The 20,179-nt window shown below is 41.5% G+C and overlaps 1 protein-coding gene across 1 annotated transcript in view; it reads right to left on the reverse strand.

The window, feature by feature from the left end:
• Positions 1-19,948, reverse strand: part of CALCR (calcitonin receptor) — a 171,283-nt gene extending 151,335 nt beyond the window's left edge. Inside the window, exon 1 of the mRNA XM_032183262.1 lies at positions 19,778-19,948. The gene's annotated coding sequence lies outside the window, so the exon portion shown is untranslated. The remainder of the gene's footprint in view (positions 1-19,777) is intronic.
• Between the last annotated feature and the right edge of the window lie 231 nt (positions 19,949-20,179).

The following is a 20,179-nucleotide window of genomic DNA, read 5'->3' on the forward strand; positions in this document are numbered from 1 at the left end:
CTCATTTTCTGTCAGCTTATCCAGCACAGCTATTTATTGCAACCCCTCTCAAGGCTCACTCTCCATAGTTCAGCATTCTGGAGAGTTGGTTTTTTTATGTGAAACATCTTAAAGCCCAATACCCTTTCTACTCTATCCTTCCTTAACTTCACCGACTCATAATTCATTTTTGGATCCTTTTCAAAACTACTATTCTCACTTCAAAACTTTCCATGTACTAGCTCCAATCTATCTTCTGGATCTCTTCCATATTTTCTCTTTTAATATTAGGATTTCTTTAGCACTCATGCTGGCTAGTATCTAGTACTAGTTTTCTGCCATGTCTTCTCCATTCAGACTGGCCTACTTTGAATCAAAAGCCTTCTTAGTTCATCCCACTGTCTCCCCTCCTCTCTTGTCTCTTGGCTTTGCTCACAGTTCTGTTTTCAAAGATGTTCTATAAAAACCTTTTCCCTCCTGATTACAGCTCCTAATTTCACTCAGTGCCTGCTATAATTTCTTAATTAACTCTGTAACTATATAATTAAACTTTGTCACATTTTCTGAAACATCTGGCAGGAAAGAAGTACTCCAAATAAACTTGCAGGATTACTGAATAGGTTGCTATTAACTACTGCCTATCACGCTAACTAGCTCTGTTTCTATCAACGTTGACTACATCTTTCTCCTGGCTCAGATTGTAGATCTTCTGGGAGAGAAACACCATTTTGGTTTGGTCTTTGAAAAACACTGAAAAACAGTAACAGTCTCATTTTGTAATAATGGACATGAATAAAGGTTTTCTTTATTTGGCATAAGTAATAATGCACTGAGGTACTTCAAAAACTGTTCCTTTTTTCAAAACGGACTTCAGTTTGCCTCAGTATGTGAGGTGTCGGCCCTACGCACCCTTTATTAGCACAGCAATAATGGATACCTTGTACTGGAAAGAAGCTTCCCTACATGGCCCTGCTTCAGTATTTGCTTGATGGTGTTTTGTTCCACACCTCTCTCAGCTACATCCCAGAGCAAACTCCACTGCAGGAAGACTGGAGACTGTAGTTCCCCAGGGAACTACAAGGTCCCTGTGCCATGCTCACACACCAACCTGTGACAGACACGCCAACCAGACCGCCGACTTGTTAAACGATTGCAGCAGAACTTGGGTTATGACTGCAGGCAGCCCTTGTTACCAGACACCTACTGCTTTAATATCAACAGAGAAGATGAGTCATTAAAGCAACCCTGAGCATCAGTCAGCAAGTACCGAGACAGACACCTCTCACTGCGGTGACAGCACTTGCTGCAACAGCTATGGGAGCACTGCCCCGGCTGTCCTCTGCATCCCCAACATGCATCTCAGACACTGAAATCCCACCCCTGCTGCAGGCTGGCATGGAGAAGGAATTTTGCCCTTTCATTCTCCTCCAGCATCTTGCTTATTTTAGGAGCCTTCATCAGTGCATCCAAGTCTGACTTTGTTTATTGGATTCTTTCCTCTGATCCTAGTCATAAAGCTCCTCTGACATTTTTCCAAACAGTAGCACAAGTTTTTTAAGTCAGCACGGTTCATACATTGCCACTCATACTCTGAAAGGCAGGTATGAAGCTATAATAAGTTTCAGTCTGGTACAACCTGGGAAAGTTATAGTTGGTAGCAGATAACCTGAGATGGTCTGTTTGCAGGCTCAGGATGACGGTGACTGTAGCTCACACCTGGTTAGAAAATTATCCTTGCAATCCTCAGACACATTCACTTACTGTGGTACTGCTTTTCAGCACTCTCATCTGAAAACCTTTCCCCATATTCTTGCTGTAAAATAGATTTTCCTAGCCCTGGAAATATTCTTTCAGTCTATATATTCACCAGCAATAATCCACCATCAATTTTTACTTTTGCCTTTTTGGGAGTTTTGCCTCTGTACAGACAGCTTGTCTCAGGCTGAATAGACAAAGGTGGAAGAAATTACAGAGATGGATTTTTTAGATTATTTATATGTAAGAAGCACAGTATTGAGCAAGCACATGTAAAGAGTATTAAAAGAGTTGTATGCCCTTTAAAACAACAAACTCAACACAATTTGGGATGATATATACATTCAGAATAATTTTTCACTGAAATAACAGAAGGAATGAAAACAGACCAGTACCTCAGCCTCACTTTTTAAAACTGTGGCTTGACTCGCTGCAGATAAGCACAAGACAGGATGCTACCTTAAACCCTATGGCAAATCCCAAACTTCAGAGCGGTTAAAATGTTTCAGAAACCACAGTCTATGCTTCATTGGATACAGATCTGTCAATCCTTTTCTGTGCAAAGAGGGAGTTAGACCTAGTGAGACCCACTCAGCTATCAAGTCTGTTTATTTCAGGCCTTGTATTATTAGAAGCTGGCTGTGACTTTTTGGGGGTTGTTTCTAGTCACATTGAACTGGAGCAGGGTTCTGACACTTTCCTTTTCTAGGCAAGGTGAACCTGGAGGCAAACCAGAAGACTATCTGACTTGAAGAACAGATGTCCATAAACGCTTTCTCAAGCAGAGCAGAGACATCCCTGGCTATGCAGTATTCTGATTCACTACACATTCCCAAACACTTCGAGCAAATTTGTTTTCCACTTGCAGTCAGTCTGTGAATTATCTGTGTGGTTTCAGTCGGGGTACTGGCTAATTGAATGGACAGCTGGTACCTGACACTGATGTCAGTGCCAAATGCTAGCAGCTTGAAGCACGTGCCCATTCAAACTGTATCCATTGACATAATTTCTATGTAGAAATTTATGCAGACACATATGCGGAGGTGGTTCTGTAACATCATCTACTTCCCCAGCTAGTATTGTCAAGATTATTTCTTAGTAAGAAAAAAAAAATGAACAAATTTCAAAAATGAACAAGATGTAACAGAGGTAAATTAAATGCAAACAGTAAGATGTCACAATCTCTATCATCTATTGCTCAAATGTAAACATGATTTCCTAATCACTACATTCCAAAAAATAGTCCTTACATTAGACCAGAATCCTCAAATTAGAAACCACAGTAGTGGTTCCAGTAGGTGCTGTGAAACTGCAGCTTGTTATAAACTCCCTCAGAAAATTGCTCTGCACCAATGAGAGAAAATTTTCTCTCTCTCTCATTCAGATCCCAAAAAACATTTTTTTGTTTGTTTGTTTTTTTTTCAGTTTAGGGTTCCAAATCAGAGAGTTTTGACTTATAGTCATCATACCAACATAACTTCTGCATGGGAGGATTCTGTGATAATCAATTTAAGTTCTGCAGAAAAATGCTTTTAAGATGAAAATTATTATGAGAGATTAGCACTGTGTTAAAAGGATGCCACCTACTGGACATCTCATCCACCTCCAGTAAAAGACTGGAAAGGTAAATCAGTAGGTCTGAGGACACTGAAAAAGCCTGCTTAGTAAAAAGCTCCCTAAAACTGCAAATAAATAAATAAATAAATAGTAGCTCTCTGTTCTCCTTAAGCTCAGGGTTTCCCCAAGGCCTGTGGTTTTCTTTTTGTGACAGCCTATTCTTTACTTTTTTCTCCTCTTGTAGAAGTAGGAGCAGCAATAGCCACGTTTCATGAGCATTTATCCTTCATATTCTTCCCTTAACTCTTCCCCTTCTGGTGCCTGTACTCCTACTGACAAGGTTGTTTCTTAAAAATCTGCTCACCACTTTTTTTCCATTTTCCTCTCTGCTTTGGGCTAACAGGCACTGTCCAGGCTTCCCACTGAAAGTAATTAAAAGATGCAATACATGTGCAGACATGCAGAGATGCACAAGCAAACATGATGGAATTAATATCATGCTTTAGGGAAAAACCATATTGTGCTTTAGGCTGTCTTTCATATTTTGTGATCAAAAAGGAAAGTTAAAATAGTTTCAGCTTTGAGTTTAAATTTCCTTTGGGTTTTGTTTTGCTTTGTTTTGTTTTGATGCGATAATTTCAGCCCTCTTACTTAGCGGTTCTGTCGCTACATTGTTCTATTGCTGGTTTTGCTTTTTATTTCTAATTAGAATGGAATGCAATGGAATGCAATGGAATGGAATGGAATGGAATGGAATGGAATAGAATAGAGTAGAGTAGAGTAGAGTAGAGTAGAGTAGAGTAGAGTAGAGTAGAGTAGAGTAGAGTAGAGTAGAGTAGAACAGAACAGAACAGAACAGAACAGAACAGAACAGAACAGTTGGAAGGGCACCACAGAGACCATCGAGTCAGCCTTCAGGGCTGACCACAAGCTGAAGCATGTCACCGAGGGCATTGTCCAACCGTCCCTTGAGCACTGACAGGCATGGGGCACTACGCGCTTCTCCAGGAAGCCCATCCTGGTGTGTGATCACTCTCATGGCACTGACATTTCTCCTCACACCCAGCCCAGCCCTCCCCTAGTGCAGCTCTGAGCCCTTCTGCACCCTGCCATCATGGGAAACCCAAAATGGGGTTTGCCTTCCTGGCTGCCAGGGCACACTGCTGGCTCTCACTGCACCTGCTGTCACCAGCACCCCCAGGTCCCTTTCTGCCGAGCTGCTCCCCAGCCATTCATTGCCCAGCCTGGGCCTGGGCCTGGCATTGCTTCCTCCCTGTTCTTTAGAAGGAAACTGTCAAGTACATAGGGGACTACTCTTGCTCTACCTAATGCCCCTTGCAACTGTGTAAGTGCAAAATATCAAAACTGCCATAAGTTTATAAAGTCTCCATGATTATATGTAAGTACAAAGAGGACTTTACACGAATTGACTGTTTCCATGTAAGAATTAAGGCCTTAATATAACAACAGCATGATGTACAGTGAGTGACAGAGTTGGTTTATGTAATTTAAAAACTAGCATATCCATAATAGGCACAGTGATACTTTTTGTAATCAGAAAAATTAATTGGTGCAAAAACCAATGCAGTAACGGCATATATCCATCACTATACAGTTCCTTCCTCTCACCCGCATTGTGATGAGCTTATTGATATTGTTCTAAGTGTCCACTCCATGGGAACTCTGTTATTTTTACCATGTGATTTCCACTACTCCAGCACAATGGTAGCAACAGAAGAGCACAGCAATACAGCAAAGGGACGAGCAGTCACATTTGTGCTGAACTCAAGAGCAGGCAAACATGTGCGTGTCCAAGCACAGCACCCAGCCTTCAATAGCAAAAGGAGAGGCAGGGTGCTGTCTTTTGTGTTCAGTGCTGGCCTGGCCTGGGAACATGGCCTCTGGCCCAACCGGCACCAAAGCAATCTGGTTCAGAGTTGGTGGGCTTGGAGCAGCTTAGCTGGCAGAGGCACATGCCCATCTCACATGTCTGCCTGGCCAAAAAATGCAGAAAGGGTTGCTGGCATCAGGCTCCCCTTGATTACAGCTTCTGAGGTCACCACACACAGCCTCAGTGCTGGCAGCACCTCAGATCAGCCCAGTCTCCTCATTAGACACTGAGGAGATTAATTTTGTGTCATGCATTTTTATTGTATTTTACCATTCTACTTCCAGGCAGAAAAGGACAGATGGTCTGACTCCAGTCGATATAATCATTGATTTGAATGTATGAATGTATGACTAATTTATGGAAATGCCCATTACACAATCATTGTTTCCCAGTCACTCAGAAAGAGAGTTCTGCCCAAGGGTGGCAGAAATTATGGGAAGAAAAATGCAAAACATATACTTTTCAATTACTAGCCAAGTAGATTGGCTCTAAGCAGGGTGGCAAAACAAGATGTGTAAGTGGATGAGACAAGAAACTTCTTTCAGAGAGAAGAGAATGTATAACATGCATGCAGGTCATGATTTAAAGAGTATCTCCTAGCTGCAGAAAACCCAAATTTGATCTACCTCCAGTAGTGCAGGAAAGAGACTCTTGGCACAAGTTAGCTTGTACAATATTTTTAGAAGTACTGCATTTCTCCTACCTGTGTGCCAGTGCTTCTTGTTATGTTTGCTTGAAGAGTTATGCTTGCTTAGCATGAGGATACTGTGGAAAATAGTTTGGAAAATGCCACTTTAATAAAATGATAAGATGCAGCTAAGCTACCATCTTTTAAGAACATTTACCACCACATTCACACCCTTCTTGCCCTCATGCTTTGACCCTACCAAGGGACTTCAGATGGTGCCTTGTTGAAACATCAAAACTGAAGAGACTCCTGCTCAGGAATAAGTGTGCAAGTTAAGCAAGGAGGAGAAATAGGAAAGGCAGTTTTCCATGAGATTTATCTCTCAAATGAATGTGTGGAGGTTTTCCTGAAATGTTTTCCCTCTCTTTCTAAAATACTATCCCTCTCTTTCTAGTTTTACTGTCCCCTGTGCAAACATTAACTGGGGGTTATCATGTAACTGCAGAAAAACAAACCATTGTCTGGGATTGAGCAGAATTTGAGGAAGTCACTGTACCAAACAGGATTTCACCTGCATGATCCTCCTCTCTTCGTTCTGCATACATTACAGCAAATATGACAAACTGTAAGTAATGCTAGAGGTGTCTTAAGTGTGGTAAACAAACATCTTTTTCATTTTACAATATCCCACATCCTAACTATTCAAATAATAGGTCACACCTGGCATTATTTCCGGACGCAGCAAGACTAGCTGGTGGCACACCGGGCACACTGACAGGATGGCTGGAAGCTAACTCATGCCCTAGCCCTACTTCATTTCTGCTGCAGTCTGTGCAATCGAGTCTTTAAAAAAAATGCCTTAAAAAAGGGCACTGATGATGAACAACTGAGGTGTACCTCAGGTATCAGGCTAATGCTAATGTTCTACAGAGAAAATGAGAGTTCTTCATGGACTAGCATTAAATGTGAAAGCTTATAGACTGGCCGTCATATTGCCAGCTTTTTTTAAGATTGACAAGCTTTAGCTGTTCAGCATTATAAAGATCACTTTAAAATTTGCTCTCAGGAGTATCTTATGTAAATCAGCTTTGTATCTCCAAAATTATTATTTGCTTAAATGAAGCCTAAGGCTTTCACATTTCTTCATTGTTTTTACTTTCCCCCTCTGAGTAGATGAAAGTTTTAGCAAAAACTCTGTGTTCAATGATGTTAATAGATCTTTTAAACAACAACAAATGGTACTTTCCTGCCTTTGTAAATCACCAATACCCTTATTTCATACAGAGTCTCTTGGAATCACGCTAATAAATGCTTGTGATAAAGTCAGACAATTAAAGATTCTTCAAATTATATAGGTAACTGAAGTTAGAAATTATGGGGAACCTTAATTTAGCCTTCTTAGGGACAGTTACTGTCATTTTTAATTACTTGTCCTGACACTTCCTTTTCCATTGGAATCCTTCTTCACTGGGTTCCTCCTTCAAGTTCTTACCAAGGTCTCATCATTCCTATTCAACAGATAGTTTTGTAACCCCTGCCCTGAGTTCCAGCCCTTTTCCCTTTCACCTTTTTTTTTTTTTTTTTTTTTTTTGGATATGATTGGATGCCTCCTTTGCAGACCAAATAATTCCCTGAACCATAGAAAAAACTAGTCTGGAATGGACCTCTGGAGGTAACGTAGCAGGTCTCCTCAAAGCAGGTCTAACTTTCAAGTTATTCAGGGACATATCCAGGCTACTTTCAAAACTCTCAAGGATGGAAATTCCACAGCTTCTCTGGGCAATCTGTTCCAGTGCTTAACTATTCTCATCCATCTGCTTACTAATGATTTGGATCTGACTGTGATTTAGAAATGTCCCCAGCATCATGTGATTAACACCATCAGTTTTAGTGCCATTTGCTCTGGTAAAAGAATAAGATATTCTGCTATTTCGAGGCCTCTCTTCTTCGATGTATCTTGTGCAGATGATATGTCAGCAGGCGTTTTTGAAATACTGCCTTCTGGATGGTGTGTTGGAAGGCATTAATTAGCTGCCCTCCTTGTCCTATCTGACCTTCCACTACCAAATCGTGCATCTAACATAATGAACATGCTTGTTAGAGAAGGCTTGGAAGTGATGTCATCTAGCATGAGTGGGTTGTTTTGTTCCTGTATCATTGTGTGATTGTTCTTGTGTTGATTTGTTCCTGATTCACTGCCTTAAAGATCTTTAATAAGTATGCATACATGGAATACCCTATTATTTTTCTTCTCTACTGTCATCATCAAGTACACCCTTTCCCATATCTTCCTCATTTGTCTAATTAATGTCTTTATTTCCAAGAGGCTCAAAGTAGAGATAACAGTTATCAGGTTGCAGCATGCACTTCTGGTACTGCCTTGTAGGTAAATTTTGCAGCAGGCAGTTGACCTTGTCTGTCTTCAACCACATGGATACTTAGTATTAGGCAGGCCTGCCAGGGAACATTTTTTCCAGTTCACTTCCCTTAAAGTTCTGGATGGGCTTTTGTTTGTTTGTGTTTGTTTGTTTGTTTGTTTTTAAATCAGATTTAACAAATAGCTAAGCTTCATATCAAAAAAAAATAATTAATTAATTCTGCAGGAGCATCTACTCTAGAGATACCTAGGTCCTTTTTTTATATACTTTTATCTACATAGAATATTATTGTATCCTGATAGTTTTGTTTTGTGTCATGGATTCAACTTTTTCCTGTTGTCAGCCCCCAAAACTGTACTCCAATATTGATGGCAATTTATTGATGGTGATTTAAAAGTTTGCATGTCTCACCACTATTAGCTTTTTTTTAAAAAAAAAAAAAAAAAAAAAAAAAAAAGGAACATTGCTGATGACTGCTTTCCCCAGAGATATTTTTCAGCTGCATGCATTGAAGGCTTTGCTCTCCTCAGTTTTCTTTGCATACATCTTCCCAAACACCCGGTTTTCATTTTTTCTTGCACGATACTCCCATGTTCACGGGCAATCTGCTGGGTTTGTGCCCCTATAGTATGTTTCTCTTCAAATGTGTTTGATGTTTCTCTGAGACTGCATATGAGTGATTGCATGTAAATGATAAAATGTGGGAGGTCAGCAATCACCATTACTGAGGTGGCCTCTCATCTGCTCTCGATCTCCTATGCTCTAGCCATTCTAGTGATATTATAGGACATTTGAGTGTCCTCGTTTAACACACATATTTTCTTTTTTGCCTCATCCTATTAGAAGTTTCCAGCATCTCATTTTCCTCTGCAGAAACAGTCTTTTTAACAATCTGTTCCAGCTGGCTGATTCACTTACATCAAAGGACTCAGTAGATCCTCAACTTTCCTACAATTTCTTCTCTGAATGCAGAGCTCCTCTCTCTGAAACAGGATATTTCAAATCATTCCAACTGTCCATCCACACTTCTTCGATTTGATTCAGTAAGTTTGCCCTTATAGACACTTACAAATGTTCTCAGCTGTCTGTACAAAAGAATATGAGAAACAAAGAACCTTTATCCTCTTTTGGCTGAAGTTCAGAAAAAGAAAAAAAATCCATCAACTAAGCCCAAGCATTGAAAGAAGCATTCTGGACATTCAGAAGATGTACACTTCTTGTCTTTCTCTGTAAATGGAACATAAAATTTTCTCCAGATTCAGAGATTCCGTCCATGAATTTGGTTTAAATTATTCCCAGAAAGACAGTGGGACTAAGCCAACAAGTCTTGCTCACACGCTCAATGTGATAAACGGGAGCTGCTTAAATTAGATAGGTTTTCAGATGGCTCCTGCATCTGCACCCTACCCTCTAAATCTGGGCTTAAGAAACAAACACGGAATAAATATAATCATCTTAAGACCAGTACATCAGTGTTTTAATTATGCATGGTGAAAACGTTTCATGAAAGGTACTAAAAACTCATCCCATAAAAGCCCATCGCAAAGGTCTATATCAGCAGGGTTGGTTGAATTGCAGCAGTGGCAGGTTGACATCCTGTACATGCTGAAGTCCAGAAGGAAAATAAAACATCACCAGAAATCTTCACAGATATCTCCTGATAGCAGAAGGCTGGTGAGACTCAGTAAGGTTGTGCACGACGTTGTGATGGTTATTGCCTCCCTCACCTTGATCTGTCCCATTATGAACTTTCTTTTCTTCTGCTCCTGTCTTCTCCCAGACATTAGATGCTCCTCTCCATTATTTCCACTCTCCATCTTTTTAGTACCATTTCCAAGCAGACCTTGCTCCTTACAAGGTTTCTGACACTCCATGTGGCACACTATATGGAAGGACTCTTTCTTTCCCTGGCCTTCAGTTTGTCCCGTTTTAAATTATCTCACTTTCCTGGCTTTGTGACTCTAGTATATTTTGTGGGGAGGGGAGGAAAAGAGAGGAGCAAGAAGGGGAGGGCGAAAGAGAATTCTGTCTCTTCCAGTACATCTTCTTCCTATTGTCATAGTGTTCTGCCAGCACCTGTCCTTACTAGCCCCTAAATGCCACCTCCTAGGAATGTCAGTGTTTTTGACGTTCAGTTTGTCCCTCACCATCTACATTCTTGTCAAAGAAGCTTGTATTTCTCAAATCTTTCCTGTCCCAAACCACACTGGCTCTCAGTACTAACACCCAATCCCTGTTTCAGCATCCTTCTACCACCTCTGAAACCATTCCCATTTTCCCCATACTTCTCAAACTTTCCTACACTCCACTTTCTGCTCATCTTTTGTGCTTTGATCTTGTTTTATCTGCCCTCAATTAGGCAGCATAGACTGCCTTAACACTGCCTCAAAAACCTGATTGCAGACGAAAGCTCTGTGAAGATCTGGGCTGCACAAGTGTGGGTGTTCTTAGACAAATGGTACAAGGATTGATCCTGACTCAGAAACCTTCTACTGGCAAGTCCATTTCCCACCACATGGCAGCACAAGAACTTCTCAAAGAAACAGAGCATCCAGAATTTGCAGACAAAAGCAAAACAACACATCCTGCACTTGATGAGGTTTTCAAAGCATGTGGAAATTATCTGGCTAAAATTCTCCAAATAAATCCAACAGATTGGTGAAATTTCTTAGCCCAAAAGATGAAAGCTCAGCAAAACACTAAGTAGATGAAACCAGAGACTTCTGACAAAAAGTGTGAATCTGTACAAATTATATTATACACTGCATATGGAAAATTGTGTCTGCATATGTGTATATTTACATATATAGATATGCATGACCACATGCATATGGACTGCCCAGGGGGACTGTGCTTCTATAGGGAATACAGTGCTGCCCAGAGTCAGCCTTTCTATAGTCACACAATGCAAGGGGTACACACTAGGTCAGAGATATCTCCAAAGACAGCTGACTTCTCTTTTTTTTGTAAGTACACCCTGCAAATAGAGCTGTTTGCTCTCCCAGCATCTCCTTCAATCTGTTGCATCTTTTTCCATCTAAACTATGCCCATTCCAGAGTGCAAGTTGCATATTATTTTGTGGTGCATTTTCCTTCAATTTAAAACAGTATTTTGCTATAAATACATATATAGAGAGATCATTGAAATTCCCCTCACCTGCAAAAATATTTTACAGTGAGAAGCAAAAATTTAGATTTCATAAAATTCATTAGTTTCCTTTTCATTGAAAAAAAAAAAAAATTAACAACAACAACAACAACAAAGTTCTGAATATATTTAATAAAATGCCACATTACAGTAATTGGCATAACTAACTGCCTTTAATGATTACACCCATCTGATTTCTCATTGTGGAATTACATTTGAGAGTGATACCACAATTCATCACTTTAGGAAGTCTCTTATCAGTGATATTCTCTGATGTTGCATGTGGCATGGCTGTAACATACATGTATTTGATGACCTGCCATATAATAAATAAGATAATGACCACATGTTGCCACTTATTTATTTAAGTAGAGAAATGACAGGCTTTCATTTCAATAAAAGACAGTCCCAATATTTTGTGAGAGTGTGAAGCTATCTTTAACAGCTGGGGTTCTACAGCATCCTTTCTGTGCATAGTACATACATATCTCCTGCTGGCTTAATCATACTAATTTCTCACATTTCACAGGCCATTACACTCCACTTCTTTTTATTCTGGTAAAAATCATCGGTTTCTCAAGCCATCAATTCTTGCACTTTTACCTTCCTGATTCTCTTCCCCATCACACTTGGGGAGAGCGAGCAAGTGGCCATGTGGTGCTGAGCTGCCTGCCTGGATAAGCCACAGCACTGGCCTAAAATACAAAGATTTGTGTCAGTTCTATTGCTGTGCAGACAACTCAAACAGCTACAGCAATGACAAGCTGGCACATCTTGGGTTTTTAGTTTGTATATAGATCTCATAGTGAGTTATCATGGATGCTAGGTAAAAGAGAATACAGTTATGTGAGGCACAGCTAGGCGAAAGACAGTTATGCAGTGAAAACCTACAGTTTTTTTAGTGATGACTTCTGATTACATTAGGCATTTCACTGGGTGAACACATTCCGATCAAAACACTGCAGATCTGACTGCCAAAAAAGTTAGCAGTAATTTAAATACTTATAAACCCAAATATGTTTTCCTTTCAGTACCAAGATGACTCCAGTCTTTAGAAAGCATATACCATCAAATACCATCAGATGATAGAAACAACAAATAAACAGCAGAGTAGAAAAGACAAGGGCTGCATTATCTGTGCAAGCATATGGTAACAATGATTATTATTTATTACTTGATGCTGCTTCAACCCAAAATGTACTTGGCAACATTCAAACAGAGGAAAATATTGTATTGTAACACAAACAACTCAAGGGCTCAAACGAATCGAGCCATCGAGCAGCCTGTAGTAAGGGAAGTGGCCCTCAGAACACCAAAGGAAGTCTACTTGAACCCATTTGCTCCCCATCACTGAATCTTTCTCGAGACCAGGGCTTAAAGGATTTTCTAAACTGCAAGCATCACAACTCAGCACAGCCAGGAGCACGTGATCAGCTCTCTATGGGTTACTCTCAACAAATGTTCTTAAACAGCCTGATGCTAGCACAGGACTTGCTAAAGAGGCTCTCAACTGGTGAGACTAAACTACCCTTTGAGTCAGCCTCACACTAATCCTGTTTCCCATTTTGCTTTGCTAGAAATACGATTCTTGGAAGAGTTGCCATATAAAATCTTAAGATTCAATAACTTACTCTGACACTTGTATAAGCAACTAAACCAGTATCAATGATCTGTCATTATCAATACATTTCATACGTAAAATTAAGTACTGGAGCACAAATTTAATTTCCCCTGCTACTATGTAAGTAAACAGAAGACGATGTTTTCTGTTAGTTTAGTAGATATTTTGTAATTTAACTTTCCAGATCATCTCTCCCTCTAAATGCACAGGTGCATATACCATTCAAAGCATCACTTTCTTCCCTTTTCTGCAGAACACTTCCCACTCTATATTTTCTGTGATCTGATTGTATTTTTCACTATTTCACCACTCTTTTTTTTTTCTTTTTTTTTTTTTTCCCTGTCTAATCTACATCACTTGCTTCTTTCTGCATCCCATACCATTCAGTGTTCAGTGTTTAAACCCCAGCAGCATAGCTGAGGATAACAGCAGAGAACTTTCCCTTTCGCTTCTAACTTCATGTTGTTTGGAGAGTCCAGATTTGAAGACAAAAGAAAATGAGGATTTCATTAGGTGCCAGGCTGGTTGGTAACAACAGGCATTATTACCCAGAGAGATCCAGCTTTTAGATGCATGAAGAAGGTCAGAAGTCACAGACACCATTCTCACTACCAAAGCCAAGAAAAAAAAAAAAAAGCTCCTCTAAGCAATTGGGCAAAGTAATGCAGGTCTAAGCATCCTCTCCCCTGCCCTTGAATATTTATGGCTGGAGGAGATTGCTTACAGCTTGTTTAAGAGTCAGAAATGTGCACACTCGCAGGGTGTTTCAGTCCTTGTATGTAGTTTGAAGAAGGACTCTCATGACAACCTGAAGAGCATCGAGCATCTTTTGTTCACCGTGTTCCAATGGATGAGAGATGACAGCCCTTAATACATAAAGAGCTGTAACTTTATGGGACATCATTTGTTCCTCCTCTGTGAGGGACTGCATTCAGTTGTCCAAAGACGCCTACCATCTGCTTGCTAGCTGATATACAGCAAATTACCCCATCATGTTTCAATGATGAAAAGGGAGAGCGATGTATGAGAAGAGCCCAGGGATGAAGCAGTTACTCAGCCACACATAACTAAGCCAACAGACACATGAATGAAGAAAAAGATCAAGAAAGCAAGCTGGTACAAGTCACACGGTGATAGCTCTGCACAAAAGAATATAGCTTATGTAGAACTTCACCTATTTACTACTGCTTCATAAGAGAGGTAAAGTTAAATGGGAATACCACTTTTAGGGGTCACATTACTTCTTCACAGATCACTTAAATCAAGACAGCTCACTTTGCTCCATGAAACTGCTGCAGTACACACATCCTGCAGGGAGGATACTGATACAAACAATAGCAACAGAATACAACTGCAGAGTTACCTGCGATTTGCCTAAGCAGTTAACACCCGTTACCAGTACCAGCTGGAGAGAAATCAAAACTACCAGAAATGGAGTCACCCATCTGCACACACCAGAGCTGAAATGCTACAGTCACAGGAGCTGTCTCATTCTGGAGCATGCTTCGGAGAAACAGAGGTGGCTAATTCACTCTATGAATTTATTCAGTCTTTGGTTACCTTTCTCATTCCTCCATCAAGCCGTAAGCAGTGCCATGGATTACAACAATTTTAGTTATGTGAGCACTGAAAACTAAGTAAATATTTCTCCATAAAAACACACAGAAAAATCAGTTGACCTTTGAAGAATATTGTGCCAAATGAGGAGCCTCAATCCAGTCACTAATAAAAAAAGTAGAAAAGAATTTCAGTTTCTTTTTCTTTTACGAGTAGATCTCAGCACAATCTTAACTGGAGAGCACTGACACCGTTCTAGTAGCAATGCTGCACTTTCAGAAGCACTTCAGATTATTTAAAAGAGAAGGCTTTTTTATTGTCAACTTAGTTGTGATATGACACTTCTGAAGACAAGACACAATTCATCTTGTCTCGAGCAACCTCCAAATATGTCTGTGAACTCACTTGGCATTGCCTGCAGAAGTGTCCAATTTCTAGGACAAAACAACAGAATAAAAATCTGCTTTTCCAATTGTGGATGGGTAGTTCAGCACTTAGTAGCAATCCAGGAAGAAAAAGGCATTTCAAACACACATTTTTAAATATCAGCAATTTTCTAACCTGTGCTTCTGTCCAAGCTAATAAAGACATCACAAACTAAAGTTAGCATGTCAAAGCCACCAACAAGCATATATCTCTCTATTCATTTAAAGTACATGCTGCTAGAGCTACCATAAATAAAATATAGTTAAACAATGGATTCAAAAATACTGCAAAAATTATCAAATGTATTATTCATCTAACTTTTAGTAACAGTAGGTAACATTCATCAAAAGCCTTGGACAGAGTGATACAGTTCCTTTATAAGTGGTTGGATATGACCAAGCAGAAAATTGTTTGCTAAACAGTGTTACATGAAACTGTGACACTGAAATGTGACACATGAAGCTGAAATGCATGTATATTTCCAAAAAGACTACCAGAAGCGTGGTATAAGGAGCCAATTCTGCCACATCTGTGCCAAGTCTTTTATCCAGTATAACTGAAATAAATGATGGAAAAGCCAAGGTCCAGAAGCTTATTCTAAACCCATTCACTACTAGCTTTACTGAAAGGCACAGGACTACTGTGAAAAAAACAAAACAAAACAAAAAACAAAACAAAACAAAACAAAAAAAAAAAAACAGGTACATTGCAATCATTTTAAGGTACAGTGGATAAGATGCATTTGCATGAATTTCATTTTTCAGTTGTTTTTTTTTTGGATTGCATGTAGCAGTAAGAATACCAATACTGCACCATCACTCCATCTCCTGGACCCAAGAGAGCTCCTCCCTGCATGTTCCCAAGGTCTGTGGTGCACAGCTTAAGCTGATTCTCCTCTCAGTAACCTGCCTTTTAGGACTACAGCACTTCAGTTTGAAATTTGCTAAAAGCCAGTGTTAGTTTTCCTCTCTACAACATGATCCTAAGCCAGAAGACATTTGGGGAACCATTAAAAAATCCAAGGCTGCCTTGTTCTCATTTGTTTCATATCTACAATGCTATTTCCTATCACCAATATCAAATCACTCCTCTTTTGCCTCATGGCTGAATACCAGAACTTCTCGTTCTTCCTTGATTTAATGGTAAGTCTCCATGTATACCCATGCAGGTCAGCACAGGCAGACCAATGGAGCTCTCTACCAGAGGGGAATCAGTGACCCCAAGTCCTCCCCACCCTGGGGACCCATATCCTTAACCAAGAATCACCTCCAATCCAGGGAGCCAACTGAATGGCTCATGGGCTCACTGGTGAGGCAGCAGCAGGGCATCAGTTTGCTCAGCAGATCACCTGAAGTAAGACTCGTCCAACATCCATGGATATTGCTGTAATTGGAAAGGTGTCCAGCTGAAACATGCCCATAAATACAGCCTTTGGCATGAGGCATGGATTTCCTAGGTGTAACTGCTGGAGGAACACCAAGCCCAGTTTATCAGCTGATAAACTGAGATATGGCCAATCTCACTGCTGTTGGCATATTGTATCAGCTAGTTCTACACACGAGCAATCCAACGTGTCTTTCCAGCTGATAGGTAAATCCAGCTCAAATCTTATCCAACACGAAGGACAGTTGCAAACATTGTCTTGTACACAGGCTCTCCATTCTTTCCACCTGCCAAGTCTCACCATCAAAAAGCATTCATGGAGCCATAACTGTTAAAAACATTAACAAAAAGCTTCAACACAAAATACGTGCTATTGACCTTCAAGATGATGATGATGATGATGATGATGATTATTATTATTATTATTATTATTATTAATTAACAGTGATATTTAGTCATGTGATCTTTCACAGCTACTTCAGCTGCTTCAGAAGAACGAGAACTGCCCCTTAAGGAGATTTACATCGAGGCATTCTCTGCATCAAAACTACTGCTTATAGCACCCATATTACAGCAAGCATTTCCCATACAAAACTCCACATCTACAACGTGGCACCATGATGAGATCCCACCTGAAGTAGTGCAGTGACATAGCCACAGCATCCACCTAGTGCTCTGCCACCAGTGCTTTGCTTCTTGGGACTGGGCTGTTGGCGCACAAGTCGCGCCTGTGATGGTGCTTGCATACAGAGGCTTCCAGCAGCCAGACCCACTCCTTCCTAAGTTGGGAAGTGACTAAAAGCAAAGTCAAATGGAAGGTGGGTGTATGACCAAAAAACAGCACAGAACAAACAATATGTAATTATGTGCTGTTCTTTGGCAGGCTACTGCTAGCAAACATTGAGGTTAATACTGAAATAAACAAGATCAGAAGGAAATAACATAGGACCTTAAGGCACTGGTCATCCACTTTTGGGTAGGTTTATGTAAGGATCAATTAACACTAAATCCTGTTAAATAGAGCTCAGTGTACCCTTGTTAAGTACCGACTACTCATGCTCAGACATAGGTCATCCGCTGGCCTACTACATGGCCTTCGGCAAGATGCCTCGGTCTCTACTGTTTACCGTGCAAATTTTTCAAAGGAGTGAATTTTATTCTGTGCTTGTAGTTCTGGGCAGTGACCTGCCTGGATGCCACTCTGACACAAGCAATGGGAATTGAAAGTTCTCGGCACATAACAGGATCACCCCAGAAGGCCCAGGTATGACCTATGCTAGCACTAACACAAGTTTCAACATCGACTTCTGTGGCAACAGCTAGGACCTGAACACCAATTATCAGAAATAAGACAAAAATGAGCTTACCAGCTTACTAACTTACAGAACTGGTGGGCATTTGCAGAACTGAAACCCATGGTACTTGCTATAACAACTTTCAGGAAAGCATAGCTCAGTTAGTTACTAATTTTTCCAAAAACTGTATCTGTATGCATCATTTAAAAAAAAAAAAAAAACAACAACTATAGAACAGTCCTTCTTCTGTATAGACTTTTCAGGAACTCTAAGGTATTATATGCTTTTTCTTCCTCCATTTTTGCTTATACAAGATTAATGGAAATTATTGGCAGCTATTTTGGTCACTCCAGTGTTATATGACAGGACTTGCATATAAGCAAGTGCCTGTTTAGCTTCTTACAGGGTTGTGCAGTAATATTTCAACAAGGTTTTTAGAAAAGATGCTTCTGTTTCTTCATCTTCCCTTCAAGCTTATGAGCTCTAGAGAACAAAACCCTGATATATAGCTATTGTTTGATGATCTGTAGTAAGTCAAATATTTAGCAGTTTATTTGTGAATGTCTTTGCCATAAGCAACATATACTGCCTGAATACCTCTGCTGAAATACGGTATATATGCAAACTGCAATCTAACTTGCTTATGATCCTTTCTGGAAGTGCTCACGAGGAACTGATCATGAAAATCTGACTATAAGACAAGTGTGAAGTGCCTGTTCCTCTTGAAAACACAAAATAGTTTATTATACATAGTCATTCTTAAAAGTATTAAGACCTGTGTGGCTACCACTCAGGATTTTAAAGCACTGCTACAGAGAGCTAGAAGTACTATCACTATCCAAATTTAAACACTGCCACTTGAATTTCTAACCAAAGTTGGTTGGCACTCACTCTAAATGATAATCAAGACCTATGGTGAAACCCACTCTTTTTAATTGGGATTTTGCCATTGGTCTTAACAGGGCCATGGTTTACTCAAGATTTACAAAGTTAGCACACTTTAACACTTTCAGGTAGGTACTGACACACAGTGTTTTAGCACTTCCAGAATAATTTTGTGTCAGCCACTGTATGACAACTGCAGTAAGCACCACAGAGGTAACTTAGCAAAGGTTACCGACTTGTAAAGTCTGCCAAATGTCTGATTTTTTTCAAAGGAAATACCAGCCTTAATTTGCCTAGTTCACAGTTATGCTTAGGATTCTGAGCGACTTCGATTCCCCCTTTGGCGTGACATCACCTGCAGTTTGGGCTGCTGGTAACAGGGGATGTCACCCTGGGCAGCCCTGGGGCGGCCAGACAGGAGGGTTCTGCGCCTGAACACTGTCCTACCTGCACCCAGAAGGAGAGAAGCAGGAGGAAGAGCTTTACTTGATTCAGTGCCTACGGAATGACAACACGCGTATTAATGCGATGACTTCCTCAATTCATTCTAAAGTCCTTCAGTCAGGCTATGTAACTCTGTTAGAGCAGGGAAGCACACCGTCCTGCTAGGAATACGGTATTACCCCTAAGTTCAGTGGCAGCCAATGTACATAGAAGCGTAGCAGGAAGGCATCTGTTAGATATTGACAACGCTGCCTTTAAGAGATCTGAGGATACACATGTATTTGCTCTTTTTATGAATGATTTTTTCTTCCGTTCATCAGTTCGGTTCCAAATAACACTCTGCAACTAGAATAAAACAGAAGTTTTTCGCTTTCCTTTACAAATCGTCGACTACCTTCACCTCGTCAAAAAGCCCGCAAGAATGAAATCAATACAGGCAATTTAAAGACAAACCTGGCAGGCGTTTATATTGTCCTTGGACACCAACTAATAGCCTCATCCATCAATCCACCGCCACCAGCGGCAGGGCTCAGCCCGACGAACGCCGCTGCTGCACCCGCGGCGCCCGGTGACAGCGACAGCCCCGGCGGCAGACCGGGGGCAGACCCCGACCCCCGGCGGCCGCTCCGCTGCCCCCAGCCCCAGCAGCGCCGCTCCCTGCCGGCAGCCACCGCTCCGACCTCCTCCAACACCCCGTCTTCTTTATCATTATTATTTTTTTTTCCTTTTATTTTTCCCTTCTCCCAGCCGCACGCCGCCCGGGCTCAGCTCCCCATCCCCTCTCCCGCCCCGCTGCCGGTCTTCCCGGCGGCGAAGTTGCCGGGACTTACGGTGGCAGCGCTCCCGTCACCTCGGTCCTTTCTCCGGCCACCTCGGTCCCTCTCCCGGTCACCTCGGTCCCTCACTCCTCGGAGGGGCGCATGGCGCCGTCCGCCTCCCCGACACCCCGCAGCGCTTCAGCCGCCGCCCGGGAGGCGCTGCCCAGGGCCGAGCCCCTCCGGAGGGGCCGTCCCTCGGCAAGCATCTGCCTCCTCTCGCCCGCGCCGTGCCCACACCCCCTCGCACCGCTCCCACCCCTTCCCCGGGGCTCGGCGGCGGAGCGGAGCGGGGCGGCCGGAGAGCGCCCGGCGGCGGCGGCGGCAGCGCCTCCCCCGCGCCGCCTCCCCCCGGCGGGGGCGCTGAGGCGAGACCGGGGCAGAGGCGGAGGGGGGCGTGAGAGGGCGGCCGGGCGA

This window comes from Aythya fuligula, chromosome 2, assembly GCF_009819795.1.
Source record: "Aythya fuligula isolate bAytFul2 chromosome 2, bAytFul2.pri, whole genome shotgun sequence".
NCBI classification, from domain to species: Eukaryota; Metazoa; Chordata; class Aves; order Anseriformes; family Anatidae; genus Aythya; species Aythya fuligula.